The following is a 23627-nucleotide window of genomic DNA, read 5'->3' as shown; positions in this document are numbered from 1 at the left end:
AAATTTGTATGCTTTTCTCGTGTTAATCTGTCTTAATTTTTTATTTATTTGACAGCACAGGAAGGCAGAAGAGTAGACAGATGGAGAGGGAGAAGCAGGCTCCCCGCTGAGCAGAGAGCCCAACATTGGGCTCCATCCCAGGACCCTGGCACCATGATTTGAACCAAAGGCTGATGCTTAACTGACTGAGCAACCCAGGTACCTGTCTTAGTATGCTGAATTTTCAGGCCCAGCCAGGAACCCTAAGAGGGGTTCCTTCCTAGAGTACTCCTTGGTATTCTTCCCCCCTGAGCACTCCTTGGTATTTACCCAAATGAAGTGAAAATTTGTGTCTACACATAAACCAGCACATAGATATTCATAGCAGCTATAGCCAAAATGGTCAAATCTTGGAAATAACCAAGACATCCCTCAGCAGATGAATGGATTAACAAACTGTGGTATATCCAGACATTACTGGAAGGTTACCCAGTGCTCAAAAGGATATAAGCTATCAAGCCAAGAAAATACAGGGAAGAAACCTACATGCATGTTATTAAGTGAAAGAAACCTATCTGAAAAGGCTACATACTGAATGGTTCTCACTATATGACATTCTAGAAAAGTGAAACTCTGGACAGGAAAAGATCAGTGGTTGTCAGAGATGTGGGGAGAGGGAGAGATGAATAGGCAGAGCACAGAGGACTTTTCAGGCAGTGAAACTATTATGATAGAATGGTGGATATATGTCAATACATTTGTCAAAACCCATAGAATGTACAAAACCAAAGAGGAAATGTAATGGAAACTATGAACTTCCAGTGCTAATGATGTGTCAATGTAGGTTAATCGACTGTAACAAATGTACCACTGTGGTTAAAGATATCAATAGTGGAGGAGGTTGTGTGTTGGGGGAGACAGGCAGTATATGGGAACACTGTACATTCCACTCACTTTTGCTACAAACCTAAAAGTACTCCAAAAAATAAAGTCTGTTAAAATAAAAAAAATAAAAAAATAAAAGAGAGAGACAGGGAGAGAGAGAAATAGCACACCAGAAAATGGCATAAAGAACTGAATTTAAAAATGAAGTTGAAAGATTAACTGTTCTTGAAAAAGTAAGCTAACTTACCCTCTGAACTGTGTATTAAATTTTTAATGTAATCTTAAGCATTGAAACATAGTCGTATGTGTTTTATTTTTTTTACATGGTGTGATTCTGTTACATAATTATTGTCTATCAAGTTGTATGACAAATAGATTTTTGTAAATACTCACTTTTTAGTACATTTGTAAAATACCAGAATTTTTAAATTTGCATTATTAAACATCCTCTAATATCTCATGTAATACTTGCATATATTCTCATAAAAGGTCAATAAGAGCAGAACACTAACTTATTAAAGGTGGTGACTCCTGTTAAGGGGAGGGAGAGTGAAGCTCTGTTATTTTGTTTTATACTTCTCATACTGCTTTAATTTTTAAAAAATGCATTACGTTTGGAATTTATAAAACATGAATTACTGATATTTAAAGAATTTAAGTACTCTAACATGATTTGTTATTTTTGAGTCTGGTAGTAATGGAGTCCCTTTTGGACAGAATTTTAAGTGTGGTGTACTGATGTCGGTTTCATCTCATTAGTCACTTTAATCATGATGTAATTCGTGTTTATCTATTTATTTGAGAGAGACAGACAGAGAAAGCACAAGCAGGGGGAGGGGCAGAGGAAGAGGGAGAAGCAGACTCCCTGTCAGGCTGGGAGCCTGATATGGAGCTCGATCCTAGGACCTGAAGATCATGACCTGAGCCAAAGGCAGATAGATGCTCAACCATCTGAGCCACCCAGGTGCCCCTGTAATTCATGTTTTGACTGTAATTTATCATTTCAGTTTGATCTTTCCCTCCACCATTCTACCCCTCTGCAACCAAGCATCTCAGTAAATGACTCCATATTTCTGATAGTTCAGGTAAAAAATCTTGGGAGTCATCTTTGTTTCCTATTTCCTCTCATGTCCCAAATCATGTCAATTTGATCTCCAGAATATATCTCTCTCTACCAATGTATATCTCAATTCTTTCCACCATCTCTGCATCTCTGCATCACTTTGTCCAAGTCACCATGATTTTTGCCAAGATTACTGAAATAGCTTCTGAATTGGCCTCATTATTTCTTCTCTTGCCCACCGATAACCTATTCTTAACACAGCAGATGGCATGATCCTTTTAAACAGAAATCCTATCACATCAGCTCCTTGTCCTGACCCCTCTAATGGATTCCCATCTCATCTAAAATAAAATACAAACTCCTTGCAATGTTCTATGGACCATATAGAGCTCTTCAGTTCAGCTCATTAGAAAGGCCATCAGTGGCCTCTCTCTACAATAAGCTAGTACACCATGATCTCCCCCATTACTCTCTAACCCCACATTTTTCTTTATAACTCTTATGATCACCTAACATTTTATTACTCCTACTAGATGATAAGCACCATAAAGGCATGGGTTTTTATCAGTGTAGCTCACTATTTTAAAAATCAGCTTTTTGAGATATAATTCATGTATTAAAGTGCAAAATTTGACTGCTTTTAGCATATTCAGCCATCACCATAATCAGTTTTAGAACACTGTCAATGTCCCCAAAGATATCCCACCTCTGTTAGCCATCACTCCCCATTCTCCCTTTCTCTCTGGCCCTACACAACCACTAATCTACATTCTGTCTCTACAGCTTTGCTTATTCTGGACATTTCATATAAATGGAATCACATAATATGTGGTCTTTTGTTGGGGCCCCTGAGTGGCTCAGTTGGTTAAGCATCTGACTCTTAATTTTGGCCCAAGTCATGATCTCAGGGTCATGAGACTGAGCTGTGTCGAGCTCCACACTGGGCATGGAGCCTGCTTAAGATTCTCTCTCCTCTCCCGCTGCCATTCCTCTGCGCACACCCTCTCTCATTAAAAAGAAAGAAAGAAAGGAAGGAAGAAAGGAAGAAAGAAAGAAAATGTGGTCCTTTGTGACTAGCTTCTTTTATAATGTTGTCTAGGTTCATCTAGGTCATAGAACGTATAAGTACTCTGCTCATTCCCCTCCCCCCTTTTTTTGCCAAATAATTTATCATTGTATGGATAGATCACAATTTGTCTATTCATCAGTTCATGGATATTTGGGTTGTTTCTATTCTTTGGCCATTATGCATAGTGCTGCTATGAACATTTGTGCGAAACCTCTTGTGCTGACATAGTTTTTCAATTCCTGTAGGTACCTTCCGGAACCTAGAAGTGGAGATGCTGGATCGTATGCCAACATTGTATTTAACTATTTGAGAAACTGTTACACTGTTCTCCAAAGCAGCTGCACCATTTTATATTCCCAAAGGCAGAGCCCGAGAGTTCTGATTTCTTCTTACCCTTGCCAACATACTTAAAAAAATTCATAAAGAACTCTTACAACTCATTGATAAAAAGACAACTCAGTTAAAAGGAGCAAAGAATCTGGGTAGACATTTCTCCAAAGAAGATATACAGGTGGTCAATAAACACATGAAAAGATACTTAAAAAAATTCTTGCCACTCTAATCAGTGTGAAAATGATAAATTGTGGGATTCTGATCTGCATTTTCCTGATGATTCATCACATCAAGCATCTTTTCATGTGTTTATTGACCACCTGTATATCTTCTTTGGAGAAATGTCTACCCAGATTCTTTGCTCCTTTTAACTGAGTTGTCTTTTTATCAATGAGTTGTAAGAGTTCTTTATGTATTCTAGGTATAAGTCCCTGATCAGACATACAATTTGCAAATATGTTCTCCCACCCTGTGCTTTGCCTTTGGACTTTTTTGATGTTGTCATTTGAAGCACAAACAACAGAAGAAATACATAGATAATCCAGATATCACCCAAAATGATAAGTTTGTGCTTCTGATGTCATAGCTAAGAATTCATGGACTAATTCAAGATCATGAAGATTTGCATCTATGTTTTCTGTTGAGTTTCACAGTTTAGCCTCTACACCAGATCTTTTTTCTATTTTGAGTTAATTTTTATATGTGGTGTGAAATATGAGGTATGGGTTCAAATTTATTCTTTTGTATGAGGATATCTAGTTGTTCTGGCACCATTTTTTGAAAAGACTACTATTTCTCCATTGAATTATCTTGGCACCTTGTTGAAAATCAATTGAGTATAATTTTGAGGGTTTATTTCTGTATTTCAGTTCTGTTCCATTGTTCTATATGTCTATCCTTGTTCCAGTAGCACACCATCTTGATAAATGCAGATTTGTAGTTAGGTTTTGGCATCAAGAAATGTGAGTCCTCTAACTTTCTTTTTTTCAAGATTGTTTTGATTCTTCAAAGTCCCTTGAGTTTCCATATGAATGTTATGATCAATTGGTCAATTTCTGTGAAAAGTCTGCTGGGATTTTGACAGGATAATTAACTTTTATAACCACTGTTTCTTATAGGTGCTCAATAAATAACAGTTGAATGAACTTTAGTTCATAGCGATGGAATAAGGGCTTTCAATGTACAATTACTCAAATTTAAGAATTTTTAAAAAAAAGATTTATTCATTTATATTAGAGAGAGATAGATGCGAGTGAGGACAGTGGGTGGGGTGTTGGAAGAAGGGGTAGAAGAAGAGGAAGAGTGTCCCAAGCAGACTATACACTGAGCGTGGAGCCCAACTTGGGTCTCAATATCACAACCCTGAGCATAACTGAGCCAAAACCAAGAGCCAGACGCTCAACCAATTGTACCATCCAGGTACCCCATCAGATTTGAGAATTTTATAAAGGTTTCAGCTCCACAATATCTAGCAGATAACCCACATTCATTTAGATTCCTAAAAGAGCAGCACTGGAACATATTATTAACACTTAACCCTACAGCCAACCTGTGTTTAGAGACTGTTGCAGAGTTGTTACTGAAATACCATCTTGGCTTGGTTAAGACCCACCCACTGGAAACCTTTTCCTTGATTTAGGATACAAAGTCAAGGAAAAGTAACGACTTGGTATAGGAAAATCAGTGACAATAACAGTATCATTTCTGAGATTGACATTTGGTTTAAACATGAATGACTCAGCAATTACCTGTGCTAGAATGCAGAGACTATTAGACAGACTTCATACAGACAGGTTGTATCTACAAGAAGATGGCAGAAATGGGCTGTGTGAATGCCTTGACTGCTGTATACTGGTCAATCCACTTCAAATTCCTTGGGATCCTCCTCTAGCATCCCTTCAGAATGAGGCAGAAGGTAGTGTAGTGTACCAGTTAAGAGGATCAACTGTAGGCTGACATTCCCTGGGCTTAAGTCCTACCTCTAGGGCTTGTTAGTTCTGTGTATTTTGGGACCCAGTTCAACACCCTTAGTATGAAGATCAGTGATAATACTCATTTCATAGAGTTGTTTGCATACTGTATTTATAAAATTCCCAGAATAGTGCTTAATATTACATTTTTGCACAAAGAGAAATAAGAAAAATAAACTTCAAGAAAAACCGTTAAGTAAATGCAAGTCGGGCCATTGCAAACTGCCCAGTTTATCCAATTTCCTTTACCTCTTCCACAGTCTCCCCTCCATCTCGAGTAATCACGATCCCACCAGTCTTACCCATAGAAGTCCTAATTAGATTATCATTGAAAGACTGCCAGCTTTAGGACGTGCATTTATTCTGGAGAATGCCCACTATGTGCAAGAAAAGACCTGTAAACAACCAGACTTAAGTGTGTTTCACTTTGGTGCTAGTTACTTTGGGGGTAAAAAAAAGAGAGAGAGAGAGAGAGAGCTCTTTGCTTTTGTTTCAAGTTATAGACTCAGTGGTGGATCAGCTCATTTAATGAGAGCAAATACTCAAGGAACATCAAGTGCTAAAAGTTCGGAGAATTTGATTTTTTTCAGTCCAGTAACCAAAAGCATTTGATCTTTTATTGACTGAATATGGTTGCTGTAAAAAGAAATGAAATGTCCTAAGTATTCAGGGTTGAATAACTACAAATGCTTTCTCTTTTCACTGTTCAAACACCCTTAACTTTATGCTGTGTATAATAATAGACTAGCATGCTCGGGCTTTATAAAGATAATACACTCTTTCTTTTTTTTTTTTTTTTTCTGACAGTATTAAAAATGGCCTAAGGGATGAAATTCTCTCAGTGTTGTAGATCTTTGTAGTAACAATTATTTTCCCAGATTAGTATTCTGTCTCACCTAGGTGAGACAAGTAAAATGGAAGTAATATGCAAGGATGTTTCTCATTTGAAAGAGTAGAGAATGTGGTCTTCATCCAAATTGTGATTTCCTTTGATAAATGTGCTGTAACAAGATTCTGGAAGCCATGCAAAGTGCACTGGGGAACAGTACACAGCCCAGCCTGGCAAATCTTCCCAGGAGACCCTGGAGACAGTCCCACTGGGATAGAATAACAGTTCCATTATTCAGCAAGGCAAGTCCATCACCCTACTTATTAGCATAGTTTGGAGGTTAAACAATGGGGTTTCCTCCTACTTACTCATTATCAAATTACTTCACAATGTTTATTTAGACTACTATCATTGAGTCAATGGCACCAAGTTATAAAAACACGACTTTCTGAGACTTCATTAGTGGGAATACTTCAAAGAGGAAAGTTCTCTGGATAGCAACGTAAGAAATGCATTGCTTTGCATTCAAAAAAATCAATTCCAGTACCTGTTTCAAACACCATTAAAATTACTATTTGGGACATAGAGTAAGATGCTTTAATAAAAACAAAATAAGGAATCCTAGAAGAGTATGATTTAAATATTAATGTCATTAATGTCACATAATAATCAACTGAAAATACCACCAATACGTAAAAATAACAATGAAAAATGGAAAAATGCATTTTATTGCCAGTGCCTGCAAGTTAAATGCATATTTTGCTCATGGCAGTTTAGAAATAGATAAGCCCAATGAGATGCGCTTGTCAGTTTCCAGGGGGTAAGGCTGGCCTGATCTCATTTAAGTTCATATTGGGAAACAATTTCCATTTAATTTTTCAGAAATCCTTGTGAATGATTCCAGGGAGGACGATGATGACCTTTGGGTTAAGTACGGGTGTCTGGAACAGACGGTTTACTTTTTATTTTTAGTCCCTGAGAAATGGATCAGTTTGGTTAATCTTTTACTAGGAAGATGTCCACTGATTAGGTAACTCCGAAACAGGCTTGCATTTCTTGGCTAGGTGGGGAGAGCTGCCCTGGTAGGTCTGTTTCCATGTTACATCTGGGAAGTGAATACTGTTCACCCTGGAGATGGGTCTACCCCAAAGGGGTCCTCCTTCCTTGCCTCTTGATATCTTCCTCCACAGAGGAAGCAGTGATTCCGGATGGGTGTGTGCAGAGAGGGCCCTGTTCCTGGGTCCCCGAGGAGTGAAATGTGACAGCCGTCTTTGATAACGAAGTCAGCACCCAGGCAACCACAGATTCCGACCACATTCTGTGCGAGAAGCAAGCAGCTGTGTAATCATTTATCTAGTCTTGGTAGGAAATGGCTTATTTTAAATGATTTTTTTTTTTTCTTTCCAAAAGCAAATTTGAAGTTCTGGCTGTAACGTGACACCTTCCTCATCCTGAAGGCGGAGTGAGGAAAAGAAAATTGAATTCAGGATTCAGCTCTCCCCCTCCCCACTCACTAACAGAACGCTGCCATTTTTGAACAGCTGAAGTTACCTTTTTTGGGTATTTGCTTGTTACAGTGAGCTGTTAGTATGCACAGGGATTATGAGAGTTTCCACTACTTGAAGAAGATCAGGACTGTGTTAACTGCAGAATAAACTAATGAACCATTAGAGTTGCCGATTGTGTACAGTGAAATTGGGATTTTTTTTTTAGATCCGCGATATTCACAGCCTTCCAACTACCCACCTTCTCCAATTATATATGTTAAGGCAATTTTTAATCAGAAGGACTGCAGTCAGTGAATTTAAGAAGAGAATAATTTCCTTCTATGCTTACTTTGCAGTTCAAGTCATCCAGAAAGGACACCCCGGTGCATTTTAAAATATCTGGGGAATTACGCAAACATACGCAACGCATCTCAGATTTATCCTTGGCATCTCTACCATTTCTTTAGAAGCTGCACGCCAGCAGAATCTGTGCTGCCCCACGCAGCCCTTGCATCACGCGGAGAATACCTTCTTGTGCTTCTGTTTAATATTAGTGGAGGTACAAATTTGATACGGCTCTACTGTGATAACCTCCAGCTTACGGTTGAGCAGTGTGCCTTTTCGGTGCTGCTTAGGAAATGAGATCGGATGAATCTGGGAATAGAGCCTCACCATGTGCATAATCCTGCCTTTGCCAGGGAGGAAAATCAATGAGGGGAAGCACTGATCTCCTTGCAGAGGGCAAATGCGGTTAGTGCAGAAAGTCTGTCTGGATTTTGCTATTCAAGTCATTCCAAGGCACATGTTTTCAAACCCAGCTCATACCATGCAGCCGCTCTCCAGATTCAGCTTAGCTCTAGTTACACAGACACAAAACCCAGGTCTTCCAGAAGGAAAAAGAACTGCATAGCCACAGTTCAGCTTCCATGTTTGCTCAAGGCTAAATGAAATAGCCTTCATTTCCGTGACACTTCACTATGTCACCATGTCATTGGGTGGAGAAAACTCCTGCAGGAAGGTGAGAGTATGAATCATTTCGGGAAAATATTATCTGCAGCTATGATGAATGTGATGTTCCTCTAGGCTGCCTGGCCAATTTGTTTCCCTTCTTTTTATTAAAGAAGTAAATGTGACCAAGAAATTCCCCTGAGGGCCCCCTGTAGATAGGCATGTGTGTGCAGATACACACAAAGATGAAACATATTATCCAGCCACACGCAGGATGTATAAATAGATACATGGCAATATTTCATACTTGTTAGCGAAAATATTTTTACAACATAGTGTCTCCCAAGTGCAGGAAATAAATCAAGCCTTTTAAAAAGTGATTGCAGATGATTCATTTAGTGCTGTCATAATATAGTGTTTTCTTTAATGAAAATTTATATGTTTTTTCCCGGACTCAGTGAAATAAATTTATACTGAAAGACGAAGGCACCGATACATTCAATATAAGACACACCCAATACTTGGATAATACGTAGGCAGGAGCTTGGCCAAGTGAAGTATGGAATGATGTCACTAGAATGCACCTTTTCTGATGGAAGATTTTCCAAGTTAAGACCATCATGTACATGTACCAGAGACTGGTGGCCTTTGGCAATGAGACACAGTATTTTCAGATCAACGTGATGCTCTCACAGTCAACTACTAGCAGACTGCTTCAGACTCAGATGACGGATTTGGCTTTTAAACAACTTGCTTGCAACTGTCAGCTTCTGCAGTGAGAAATAAAGTAAGCAGCAGCAGCCTCGCAAAGCATTTAAAACTGTAGGCAGAGGTAAAAGATGCTCCTAGAAAAGGATGACCAGGATAAAGCCATCAAGGAAGGAGAGCACCTGAAAAAACCGTATATATGAGATATATAGGCAAACCTCATTCTGTTGTACTTTGTTTGCCTGTGCTTTATGGAACTGCGGATTTTACAACCCAAGGCGCGTGGCATTTTCCGTGCCATTTTCCCACCAGCATTCGCTTATTTTGTGTTTATGCACATTTTGGTAATTCTCGCAACAGGGCAACCTTTCTCATTATCGGTAGATTTGTCACAGTGATCTGTGATCAGGGATTACAGCTCACTGAAAGCTCAGAAGGCCACTAGCATTTTTCGGCAATCAGGTACTTTTAATGAAGGTATGTGCGTTGTTGGGGCGCCTGGGTGGCTCAGGGGGTTGGGCCTCTGTCTTCGGCTCAGGCCATGATCTCAGGGTCCTGGGATAGATCCCTGCATTGGGCTCTCTGCTCAGTGGGGAGCCTATTTCCCCCGCCCCCCACCTGCCTCTCTGTCTACTTACGATCTCTGTCTGTCAAATAAATAAATAAAATATTTTTAAAAAATAAGAAAAAGGTGTGTGCACTGTTTATTGAGACATAATCCTACCACAACACTTAATAAATGATGGTGTAGCATAGACGTATCTTTTACATGCATTGGAAAACCAAAATATCCATGTGACTTGCTTTATTGCAATATTCACCTTATTGTGCTGGTCTGGTCTGGAACCAACCAAAAGTGCAATATCTCTGAGGCATACCTGCGTGTATGTAATTTTATAGTCCTGGAATATATAGCAGGGACACGTGATGAACAAAGAGCAGGAATGGGAAGCGAGGGCTTAGGATAAACAAATTAGGATCTCTGTTCTTGTGCAGTAAAAATAATCACAGAAATTAATGTAGTTCTGGAGGCAATGGTCTTTTAAAAATTATAATGACAAAATAAAAAGCTCACCTGGCTAGGCGCATGGTGCTGGTAGGGGTCAGTTTGAAGTGGAGAGGGAGAGAAATGGGATGAACTATCAGGACAGGGGACTCCTCTCAGTGTTTACTGAACATCAACTTCATAAACATTGTGAATGGTGGCCCACCATGGACTCTCAGTCATGGGCCGCAATGCCCAGAAAATGAGCCAGTCAAAGAGATCATGGTCTTATGCTAATGTTCTCCTGGATTACAAGTAGAGGAAAGAGGGCAACTTTTTATTTAAAGTAAAAAGTGATGGGGGTACCTGGGTGGCTCCGTTGGTTAAGCATCTGTCTTTGGCTCAGATCATGGTCCCAGGGTGCTGGGATCGAGTCCCACATCAGGCTCCCTGCTCAGTGGGGAGTTGGCATCTCCCTGCTTATGTGCTCTCTCTCTCTTTCTCTGTCAAGTAAATAAAATCTTTAAAAAAATAAAAAGTAAAAAGTGATGTTAGGATTTTTCCTAGTTAGATGAGAATCTAACTTGGAACAGCAATCAAAACCTTCAGTACTGTATCAAGTCAGGGTCTAACCAGGAGAGCGAAACCACACAGTAATTTGAATAGGAAGAGTATAGTATAAAGAACTTGCCATTGAAGAGGGGATTGGAGTAATGCCGTATCAGCTAGTAGGAAATAAAGAGAACTCTACAGCAAGTAGGAATAGCAGACATACTGGCATGTAATTCTCTAATACTATGCTATGTCACTTCCCCTATGGCTGAGACACGGGGAAACCAAGGAAGAGCCCCCCAGGGCTGAGATCTACATATGGTTATAGGAGGGCCTGGGTGCGGCTTACCAAATGGATGCAAAGTTGCCAGTGGACCTCTGTGGAAATCTACCCCCTGGGATGTTCATGGGGAGGTGTCTCATCGAAGGTACTCTAGGGCAGAAGCCCCTGAGTCAGGTGTCAGGGGAGGTTTCAAGGACTGTGTCCTGGAGAAGCCACCGGCACATCACGACTATGGCGCTAGAAAAGCCTACCATGCTGCGGGAGCCAGAAATGGAGGGGGAGTGGGCGCTACAGGGACTGGACCTGGAAAAGTGAACCCATGTTGTAGTTGCCAGCTGTGGGAAAACATCTGGAGAAGGTGTCCATGCTCAGGAGCTGGAGAAGGAGGGACACCTGAACAAGGAAGCACACCTGTCTCCTCCCACAGTGCCTCACCACTGTCCTTTCCTGACGATGCTTTGGTTTAATTTGGCTCTGAAAAGCGATAATCAGTAACTGGTACAAGCATACATTTAGAATCTTCCTAATTCTTTATATTGAAAATCTGAACTCCTTGATGGTCTTTGTGTAGGGAGAGGATTCTTACACTGTGAGCTGGTTTTTGTCCCCTATTCTGTCTTCACAAGGAGACAACTCAGAGGAGCAGAGGATGTGGACATTGCACAGGCAGGACAGATCAGCAGAATTACAAGAATCTAGATCAGTCTTCTTGTGTCGCTCACACCACGTTCTGCCCACAATGAAGCATTTAAGCATTATCCATGCTTCGTTTTTAACTTCTCATAAATGGCAGAGGTAAATACACAGCTAAATGATCTAGGCTTCAAACAGTTTTTTTTTTCCTTTTCCTGAAACTGCTTAAAGAAATGTTTAAATGTTAAAGAACATTTCTTAAAGAAATATTCTTGGTAGGAAAAGAATAATTGAAACAAGATGGGATTGGGAGGGAGACAAACCATAAGAGACTCTTAGTCTCACAAAACAAACTGAGGGTTGCTGGGGGTAGGGGGGTCGGGAGAGGGTGGTTGGGTTATGGACATTTGGGGAGGGTATGTGCTATGCTGAGTGTTGTGAAGTGTGTAAACCTGGGGATTCACAGACCTGTATCCCTGGGGCTAATACTATGTTATATGTTTATAAAAAAAATTTTTTTTAACTAAAAAAAAAAGAAAGAAAGAAAAAAAAGAAATGTTCTTTTATTTTCTGTTCATATGAACAGAAACATCCTACATTTCTGTAGGATGGTATATTCGTTTTCTAGTGGTGCCATAAGAAAGTACCACAGGTGTCTTTTCTCAGAGTTCTGGAGGCTGAAAGTCCAAATCAAGATGTCACAGACGTCAGCAGGGCCGGTTTCTTCCATGGCATTTTTTTTTTTTAATATTTTATTTATTTATTTATTTTTTTAAAAGATTTTATTTATTTATTTGACAGAGAGAGATTACAAGTAGGCAGAGAGGCAGGCAGAGAGAGAGAGGAGGAAGCAGGATCCCTGCTGAGCAGAGAGCCCAATGCGGGACTCGATCCCAGGACCCTGAGATCATGACCTGAGCCGAAGGCAGTGGCTTAACCCACTGAGCCACCCAGGCGCCCTATTTATTTATTTCACAGAGAGAGAGAGAGATCACAAGTAGGCAGAGGTAGGCAGAGAGAGAGGTGGAAGCAGGCTCCCTGCCGAGCAGAGAATCCGATGCGGGGTTCTATCTCAGGACTCTGGGATCATGACCTGAGCCGAAGGCAGAGGCTTTAACCCACTGAGCCACCCAGGCGCCCCATCTTCCAAGGCTTTTCTCCTTGACTTACACACGGCTGCCGTCACCCTGTGTCTTCACGCGGTCTTCACTCGATGTCTGTTTCCGTGTCCAAATTTCCTCTTCTTTTGAGGACACCCGTCAAATTGGCGTAGGGCCCATTTGATGCCCTCAATTTAACCTAATCTCCTCCTTAACGGTGCTATCTCCAAATCCAGTTGCCACTTGAAGTACAGGGTGGTAGGGTTTACACTTATGAATCTGGGGAGGAACACAATTTGGTCCTTAACAGGTGGTTCACTGTGGGGGTCGTTAACTTCAGAATGCCTAGGTCTGAATTCCAGATCAGCCGGGTTGATATACCCTCCAGGAAAGACGGGGCCATTTACCACTGTGAATCTCAGTGTCTTTATCTACCTTTTCAGTGTCCCGTGAGAAATAAGGTGACAAGCTTGTGTATTCCTCAGGACCCTTGCCCTTGTATGCTTGATGCCTGGATCTGTGTGCTGATGGCTTCTTCCAGTCTTTGCCCTGATGGTTCATAACTAAAGAAACCTTCTTTGGCTGCTCTCTATGAAGTCGAGGCTCATTGTTGTTGTTGTTGTTGTTGTTTTTTTGTTTTGTTTTGTTTTTTAAGATTTTATTTGTTTATTTGTGTGAGAGAGAGCACAAGTAGGGGACCAGCAGACAGAGGGAGAAGCAGGCTCCCCGGTGAGCAGGGAGCCCAACGTGGGACTCGATCTCAGGACCTGAGCCCAAGGCAGATGCTTAACGACTGAGCCACGCAGGTGTCCCAGGAGACGCTCATTCTTGCTCTATCCTATCGCCTTGCTTTCTGTTTCTTTCAATATCCCGAGTGTTAGTTTTTTGTCTTGTTCATGGTAATGTAAACTATTTTGGTCGCTGCTCTACCTTGAGTTCCTAGCATACCGAACATCGTGTATAACAGTGTTCAAAAGACGCTGTGTAAATGAGTAAGATACAGAAAACTGGGTGACGCTCTATGCTGAGGTAAGTCTAGGCTGACAGGCTGAATTAAAATACACAGCCGTGTGCTCAACAATATACATGGGAGGTCTCCAAAAGGACATAGGGCTATATTAAATACATTTTTGGGAATACTTACATGTTTACAATTCAGTGATCCGGTGCTTGTTTTCATTGCTAGAAAATCTTTGTCCCTTTCCAGAACACTAGCACCCAAATGACTACAACAACAAGATTGTATCTGAAAATGTTAACTTTTAAATCAATAAATAGAGAGCCAGAACTCTTTCCACAGTCAGTGTAATCGAATGTAAACGGCCTAACAATGGGGGCACGTCATGAACTCTCCTGTCCGTTCCAGCCCAACCCACCCCAAAGCATCTGATCCGATCTTAGGGTGACCACAAGACTTCAAAGGGTAACAGCTCGGCAGGATCCAGAGAAAGGAAAAGCGAAGTTCCAGAAAGCACAAAGCCATCAAGCCTGAATACACATTTCTTTGACTGAGTCCACCATGCATAAATTTTGCGACAATGATTAGTTTTAGCTTACGATGGTTTTGTCAGGCCTAAGTGGTCAGGCAGCCCATTTAAATGGTCATATTTTATTTTACTAGCAGCAACCACTTAGTTATGACCAAGTCAAATATATTTTGTGTGTGCATCAGTAAGCATTCATGTACCTTTTTTTTTTTGCATTAAAATTCTTGTTCAAAACGCTAGCAGAATTATGAGATGATTTGGAGTGGGAAACATTACATTTTTGTAACTTTGTCTGCCATGAGCCTCTTCATCTATGGTAGTTTCTTTTATTATCGCTATTTTTGTCGCACTGTTGGAAATTAAAGCCTGTCCAAAATTAAAAAAAAAAAAAAAAAAGCCTGTCCAAATTTGAGACCCCATCTTTGTGATGCTTTTCAACTACAAACTGAGATCATTTGAGTCTGTTAATACCCAAAGAAGACTGACTCTTAAAAATCAACTTTAAAAAATTGAAGAACAAACATAAAAATTGCCTGCAGTCCTGGCACAACAAAGTAGACATGTCTAGCCTGGATCAGTGTGGGGCACGGGCCAGTATGGGACCCACATGGGATCAGGAGGCGATGAACAAAGATGAACCATTTTCTCCTAAATAATAGCGGACCAAAGATTTCACCATTTGAAATAGTGAAGTTAAACATCTCAACCACATAGTATAGAGGAAGCTAAGTGTTTAGTTACATTTAGTTCATTTCACATTATGGATTTAATTTTTTAAAAATTCTTTCTTTCTTTCTTTTTAAAAAGATTTTATTTATTTACTAGAGAGACGGAGATCACAAGTAGGCAGAGAAGCAGGCAGAGAGAGAGGAGGAAGCAGGCTCCCTGCCGAGCAGAGAGCCCAGTGTGGGGCTCAATGTCGGGACCCTGAGAGCATGACCTGAGCCGAAGGCAGAGCCTTAACCCACTGAGCCACCCAGGCGCCCCACATTATAGATTTAATTCTTACCAACTCTTCAGCTCCGCTGCCCTTGAAAAGATGTTTAGAAGTCACACCTTTATAGGCAAACGAAGGGCACTTTTCCTTGAGTGAGCTGGACTCAGAGGCTTAGCACCAATGTGATTCTGAAGCCCAGGAAGTTAAGTTCGATTTACTGGTTTCTGAATAATAAGCTTGGCAAAAAGGAGGGTCTTCGCTGTTGGTTATTTGGAAAACACAGAGGTTATGAATGTGGGTGGGGGTAGCAAAGCAAAGACCGTTTGCTTGGTTTGTTTCGCAGAATGTCGGAAAGTAAGGTGTCTTATACAAGTTTTTCTGCTGTTATGTAATACGTGTGTTCCTTAAAAACGTAATAAAACATTCTAAACTCCTAATAAGTAAGTGCCTTCATAAACACAGGATTTTACCCTTTTTAAAAAAAAGAAGTGAAAGGTACTAAGGGAAGGGACTCGAAGGAAGAGCCCAAGTTGCTAAGTTCCAGAGAGAAGAATGAAATACTCCAACAGTGAGGAAAAACAAGGTCAAAAACAGCCCGAAGTTCAAACTGAACAGAGTCAAGATGAAGACAGCCCTATAAGTGGGTGTCTCTCCCTCAGGGTTCGCTGCATGTAGTGCTTGTTCCCTGGTGACATAAAACCGTCATGGGAGGAATCATTTATTTTCGGTGTCAGCTCGACTGGGCGAAGGCATGCCCCGGCAGCTAGCAGCACGCTCTTTCTGGGTGTGTCTGTGAGGGGTTTTCTGGAAGGGACCATCTGCATTTGCACTGGTAGAGGGAGTAGGGAGGGCCCGAAGAGAGCAAAAATCAGAGCAATGGCAAATTCACACTCTGCTTAGGCAGAGACACCCGCGGTTCCAGTTCTTGGGTCTTTGGACATGGACTGAATGACAGCATGGGATTTCCTGGCTTTGCAGCCTGCAGATTACAGGTCCTGGGACTTCTCTCCAGGAGCACAGAGCCAATTCTCACAATGGATCTCTTTCTCTCCCTATGCATATATCTGTATCTACGTATATGCACGTGTGTGTGTGTGTGTGTGTGTGTGTGTGTGTGTGTGTGTCTGCCATTGGTCTTTTTTCTCCGGACAACCCTAACCCAATGTACGAGGAAAATATCACATAAAAACTAACGGGACTTTCTTGTAATGTTCGCATTTTTTTCTTAACTTATAATCGCGTGTGAGCGTGTGCCCATCACAGGAGCACAGTGGTTCCAGACTAGACTGGACTTCCCTTCTAAGCATGTGTACTTAGTTTTACAATCATTTGTTGATTGGAACCATTTCCTTTCCAACGAATTTTACTAAATTTAGCTAAAAATTCCGCATCCCTTTTATTGGCCATTGATTTGGGGCGGGGGGCGGGGAGCAGAGGGAGAGGGAGAGAATCTTAAGCAGGCTCCACGCCCAGCACAGAGCCCAAGCTCCATCTGACGAGTTCACCACCGGATCTGGAATCAAGAGTTGGCCGACTGAGTCACCCCAGGCGCTACTGAGATCGCTGCAACCTGTTTCACATCTTTGGGGCTACAGTTTCTTCTCAACTTCTCTGGTGTGTTGCCAGACAGACTTTTCAGGTACATTTCCCCTTCTTCCTTTCCCTTTTCATTATTGTTAAACATTCAATTAATGTTAACCATCCTTGTCCTTCACGTATCTGCGTTTCGGCGGTAAGACACCTCCTGTATACCTATTTCAACGGAGCGGTGTTAAAATAAGCAGTGATGCATATTTAAAGAGGTTCGTATTTGTAAGCGCACCTCAGGCAACACATTACCAACCCACTTTTTGACTAGCTTGTTCTCGCCACTGTGCACGCAAACATAACGCTCTCCGTTATGTGTATCAGTTTCCTGGGGCCGTCATAACACATTACCACAAGCGGGGTGACAGTTTTATTTTCTCACAGCTTCTGGAGGCCAGAAGTCCAAACTCAAGGTGTTGACAGAGCTGTTTCCTTCTGAGGGTTTGAGGGAGAATCTGTTCCATGCCTCTCTCCCGGCTTGTGGTAGCTCCCGCCAGTTTTTGACACTTACTGGCCTGTAGACACATCTCTGCCTCTCTCCCCACGTCAACTTCTCCTTGGTGTGCATGTCTTCCACCCCTCCTTTCCCTCTCGACACCTGGCATTGGTTTCAGGGCCCACCCTAATGCGGGATGACCTCATCTTGAGATCCTGAAGTACATTTACAACGTCTTTTTTTTTTTTTTTTTTCCAAATAAGGCCACATCCCAGGTCCCAGGGAACCTCAGTTTTTGAGGGGCCATCATTCTACACAGTACAGCACAATTTAAGAAATCTTTGTGGTTGTGGAATGACGATGGGTTTTATTTAACTGTTGATAATCCCTTGTTTTGTTTTTTTTTTTTAAAGATTTTATTTAATTATTTGACAGAGATCACAAGTAGGCAGAGAGGCAGACAGAGAGAGAGAGGAGGAAGCAGGCTCCCTGCTGAGCAAGAGCCCGACTTGGGGCTCGATCCCGGGACCCTGAGACCATGACCTGAGCTGAAGGCAGAAGCCTCAACCCACTGGGCCACCTAGGTGCCCCGATAATCCCTTGTTAAATGGCTGGTGTGGTTGGGACTAGAGTCAGTGCCTCTGAGAGTTCTACTCTTTTCGAAAGTAACTTATTTTTATTGACTCTATGACCTTGGCTGTACTAGTTGAATGCCCCATGAGAAAAAGTACTTTGATTGGACACACAAGTTCACTAGGAAAAAGTGACTGGAAAGACCCAACAGTATTCATTTTGGCTCTCCCTCACAGGCAATGTAACTTAACTGTAAGTGTAACTTACAGTAACCACAGCGTGAAAACATTCATAAATTACACAAATTCTCATAGTGAGAAAGTGAGATTTACCTATAGGGAAAAATAAAAATGTAAGTTGTTTTCCTTACAGTGTATTGTGTTTGTAGCAAGGGGATGATGATTGTCCTCACCTCTCACCCTGACTGCAACACACACACACACACACCCCAACATATACGCACATTATACTTAGGACCAAATACCAAAAGTGATTTCAAGCAACTCATATGTATAGATTCAGTAAACAGTAATTACCTATGAATGTATTTCTGTTACTTCTTCCTTTTTGTACATCCCAGACTCTGTTTTTAACCTCTCATTATTGCACACTTAATTAAAAAAAATGATGCCACATTCCTTTTACATAATATACCATTCCCCAGCAAATGGAAGGGAATCTTGGCACACAGGGCCATTGTTTTTCTTTTCACTGTTCTTTCTGTCTGGAACTGAGGAACACGAATCCCAGTTATTTCATTCACTGAGAAATGAAAGTTGAAATCAGAGCCTTTATGCATAGGGCTACCTGAGGCTTTTAGATCATTAGATGAAACTAGCAGCATGACTTTAATTACTGAGTGTATACACACTATCAGAATTTTACTATTATCATATCCTTTGGCATCTGCTGGTTTTTTGGTTGTTTGCTTGTTTTAAATAATACCAGGGCTTCTGGTAAAAAGTAGGCTACCCTTCATAGACCTGAGTGAATGTAAAAAAATCTAGTTGTTTCTGGAGCTTCTTGTGTGGTCAACTATAATTGCTGTTCATAGACTCTCAGGGCATGCTTCCAGGTCCAAAACGTACACATTCTACAGTTTGACCCTTCAAGGTGCTATAAAAACATAAATATATTTCTTTGGAGAAAACGCTCTGCTACAGCATGGTCCCTTGAAACTGTCCAATTTGATCTGTGATTCCCGCTGAGATATGCATTACATCATGGTCTATTTTCGGCTTGTTACATTAATCAAAACCTATGCCATTTATTAAACAGCTTCCTGCAGCTCAGGCATTTGAAATGAAGAGTGCCAGCAAGCAGCTGTCAAACACCATGAACGAAAGAGGTGGGCTGGATGGGAGTAATGTACAAATTGAATTTCAAGTGACTGAGCAGCCTCTTTATCTCTTGGTGACACAACCAGGGACGATGGCCACGTTCTTCAGGAAGTGAAACCCAGAGCCATGGTTCAGTCATGGGGTGGTACCATGGCCCTGCCCAGCAGTCTTTCCGGAACCGCTGATGAGGATGACCTTTACAAAAATGCACAAAGCCTTGATTTCTGCACGGTTAACCTTTACAAGCTGGAACCCCTCTGTGAAACCTACACGCAGCAGAGGGAAGCTTCAGAATCAAAACAGACATGTACACATCTTATGAAAGAGGGACTACAAACATGCACAGGCACACACGTATGCTTGGGGGATGAAGACATTGAACCCATTCTCAATTATTCTCGCAACTGGGTGTTTTCTGGCATTTACATTCCTCTTCCTCTGAAGCAGGAAAGTGCTGGGACTTGGTGCTGTGTCAACCCGATACTTAAATTCGTTTGCTCCCTTCACGGGGGAAGAAACTGGCGGGGGGGAATGGAAATTACATATGTTTGGGAATTGCCAAGAGGCACTGAGACTATGTGCTCCCTGATAAATAATGACCAAGTGCACGTAATGAGAGAAGAAATCCGTACGAAACTGACAGCCTTGATTTCCACCACTCATCAAACCGGGAAGACCATTTGGTTGGACAGCATTTCAAACATATGGGGTGGTCATAGGGAACATTATCACAGTGACTACAGCAATATTCTTAACCTATTATAACAACAAATCCAACGTTCTTTCCTTGGCGCCTACCGGCTTTTAATCATATTTTGTTTTCAAGTGAATCTAATTTTCCTCATTGTTATATATTGATACGGATCACAACGATCATTAAGAAAAAGTTACAGTAGCTCATCTAACCGTCTTTTCATATTTCATTCTAGTAGTCATATTTTCAATATTACGCTTTTCTCTTGACTAAGTTCTTTGTGAACCTGATTCTGTGATTCGCCTAGCAAGCCCATGAGGCCATTAGGACAGGTTAAGTTATTACTATTAATGAGAAGACTAAAGTCCAAAGAGGTTAAAGAGCGTGTCAAAGGTCAACATGGCAAAAGCACTAGTAATCCTGGAAATGTTAACTTTTCTGGGATTTCTACGGACAATGAGGGATATATGTCAGTAAGTCTGTGGGGAAACCAGCGACTTCAAAAGACACTTTGATTCATCTTCACAGAGTCTCCAATCTGCAACTTCCTGTTTACCATATTCACTTCAGAATCCCTGTCAAAGCACAGGAAACCCGTGATCTGCAAACAGCCAGCTTAGAAATGATGTAGCTATCCAAACACCTGCCTTCTGGTTGCTCTTTAGTTGTCAAAGGACCAACCATGGAGAAACTGTGGAGAGGGGGTAGGGTAAACTTTCAGAGACTCTGTTTAGAAGTTAAAAAAAAAAAAGAAAAAAGAAAAGTAGGAGGGAGGATCTGCTACAAAAGAATAAGGAAAGAACAGGTGACCCCCATCAGGAGAGAGTCCCCGAAATTCACGAACCCCTTTCAGTCTCCGCGTTTGAGGCAGTGCACCCAGTGCTGGGAATACAGATCCAAGACTGTCTATAAATAACTCAACGCAGAGACTGGGTGTGAAGACTGCTGCTAGAAAAGGACAATGGAAATTAGAACACAGAGGTTGGGAAGTCTGTGTCTGGCGCGGGGAACCAGGGAAGGGTTTGGGTCTGGCGATGGGGTCATGATGGACAAGCTGGGCTCAGAACCGGTCCCTGTTCTCAGAAGTCCGCCTCATGAGGTATTACTTGCTTGATGCCAATTTTAAACCCAAAGGGTTTTTAGGAGTCTAGTCACTTTCAGAAAATGTAAAATACATAAAGCAACGGCCGCTGTGTGAGACAGAGTCCTACTCGCTTGTCTGAGGCCCTTCTGTAGACCAGGTCTGTATGATCACTCATTTCCCCCAGGGCTCCCCAAAGCAGACATTACAGTATCCTTTTACAGATAAGGAAACTGAGTCTCAAAAAGGCCAAGTCACCTCGCCTTCACCAGTAAGTGGGAAATCAATGCAGTTAATCTTCAAGGAAGTGAAGTGCCAAACAAGTGACAAAAGCTCATGCAAACCCCACCGTGCAGCCCCGGTGGCTGTTTAGAGGCATCCCAGGCCCTGAATCTTCCACGAAAAAATACTTGGAGATGGTGAGCTTCCGTTGGTGCATGTGACCCCCTTCCAAAGCTTTCATGTATAATGCAAACCTTTTCCAAAATACATTTTCTGTTCTCCAAGACAATGTCCCTTTTATTTTGGCTAAGTATGGCTTCTCTCCCTCCTCACTTGCTCAATATGGGGACATCTGTCCCAAAGACAGGATTTAGCTTAAGTTAAAAATAAAAATGAGGGTGTGTAGGGTATATGCAAATGTGAAGGCAGAGCCCACTTGAGTGACTAGTGATTGTGTGGAGGGGGCGGGCAGTCCGGGTGTGTAAAGTAAGCGTTTTGTTTGTTTGTTTGTTTTTTGTTTTTTTCTTTCAATTTTATGCTGATAATTCCGGCCTGTGTCTTCCCAGGCACCTCAGGCCTCACTGTATCCGCTGTTCAGACTTGATTCCAGAAGATTACTTCTTTTAGAGGCTGACCCATTGCTTCAGTGGTGCTGCTTTGGGGTCTCTGGGAAATCGGTATGAGCAACTTTCTTTGAGCCTTCAAAGTAAAGCCAAATGCTGGGTCCTCAGCGGGAAAGTGACTTTAATTAATTCTGGACGACCTTTCCATTGAAAAGCAAAACACTGCCCGGAGGCTTTTCGGAAAGGTTAGGTTATACCTTTTTCCCTCTTATTGTTATGAGGCGGATGTTAGTGTTTCTCACACAAGTCTCTGCCTCCTGAGTTCTTGTGGGTGAGTGCCCCTTTTAATAAAGGACAAACAAAATAAAACAAGCAAGCAAGCAAAGAAGCCCTGTTTGTAGCCAATTAACTTCTCGATTCGAGCGAGAATGAAACCAGAGTATAAAGTCTTCCATCACAATAAAATATGACTAAAGACCTCATCAATACTCATTTAGCCAATGCTTCGTGGTGGACCATCTTTTTCTAAGACTTAGGAATTCCATTATTTCTTATTTCAGTGAACATGTTAGAAAAAAAAAATTAAGTGAAATGGGATTAGCTTTGCCATTTGTCATTTACTCAGAGTAGAATTCCGGTCTGACATGTGGGCCACTCATACCCAGAGCTTAATGCTTTTAGTAATTATAAGGATCATGGAGAGTACGCTGATTGGTGGGGGGGAAAATCTTTATTAACTGCTCAGAAATAGTTAATTCTTCATTAGTCAGAGCACTGCTCTAGAGCCTGCTGCCTGTGAACCATGGATTAGAGTTTATGATAGTAATAACCTCCCTGAAAAAACATTTGTTACTATACTTAATGACCAGATTTTAGTGCATTAACCTTCCTTGGGAGGTCAACGAACAAAATGGATGTTAACTGCTTGTAACAACCAATTCCTCTGAAATTAATATTTAGATGCCTTGGGTGTCAAAAAAAAACCCTTCCTTCCATATCAGGGCATTAAAAACACTTCTAAATTATTAATAGCGGGCGGAATCCAATGCCTGCAGTGCTCTTTATCCTCAGCCTCTTCCTATTTTCTCCAACAGAGTTCTCTTCTGCAGGAACAAGGAAGGCATTCAGGGAAATGAGGTCTCAAAAATGCATGTGGGTCAACAATGCACTGCAGTTCTGAAAAGGTCACTCTTGAAGTTCAACAGAAATAAACATAATAGGAGTGTGAGAGGCGATGCTGAGCAAGCCCCGGGAAGCTGCCGGCGACAAACTCCCGCCCGGCCTCGGGCCCCCCTCCCCCTCCCCAGCCTCAGCCTCCCCACCACCTGTCAGGAACTCCTTAACGACATTTTTGCTTCCCTTCTGCCACCGACCTGCCAGATCCACTCTTCAGCCCCGCCCCACCCCCCACCTCCCTTCAGACTGGAAACAAACCGCATTGATGTCAAAAGAGCTCCGAACTATTTCCTTCCTGAGCAATCCCAGAATATAAAACATGTTCTGAAAAGCTGCACCGTTCCCTGGAGAAATTTTATGATTTGGTTACTGCCCCGCGCGCGCGCTGCTCCTTGGCCAGAGGAGCGCTGAGTCCCGGCCAAACAATGAAGCAATGCTATTATTAGCTTTCCCATTCAATGGCCACAAAGCCCTCCGTGTTTCTATTTTCAGACCGTGCTCGTCCAGTGAATAGATAGGCAGAAGCTTCATCTTAGGGCCCACACTGTACCAGGAGGGTGAAGTGGCCGTCTCCTGCCAAAACACGCGTCGGGGCATGAACATGAGAATGTTTTCATGGTCGTATTCTTAGGCAGAGGAAAACACAGAGAGCCAAGGCCATGCCTGCTGAAACTTCTGGTTTCTTTTCTTTTCTTTCAAGGTTTTAT

The sequence above is a fragment of the Mustela nigripes genome, chromosome 12 (genome assembly GCF_022355385.1).
Source record: "Mustela nigripes isolate SB6536 chromosome 12, MUSNIG.SB6536, whole genome shotgun sequence".
Classification (NCBI taxonomy): domain Eukaryota; kingdom Metazoa; phylum Chordata; class Mammalia; order Carnivora; family Mustelidae; genus Mustela; species Mustela nigripes.
Note: the sequence above shows the minus strand (reverse complement) of the source record.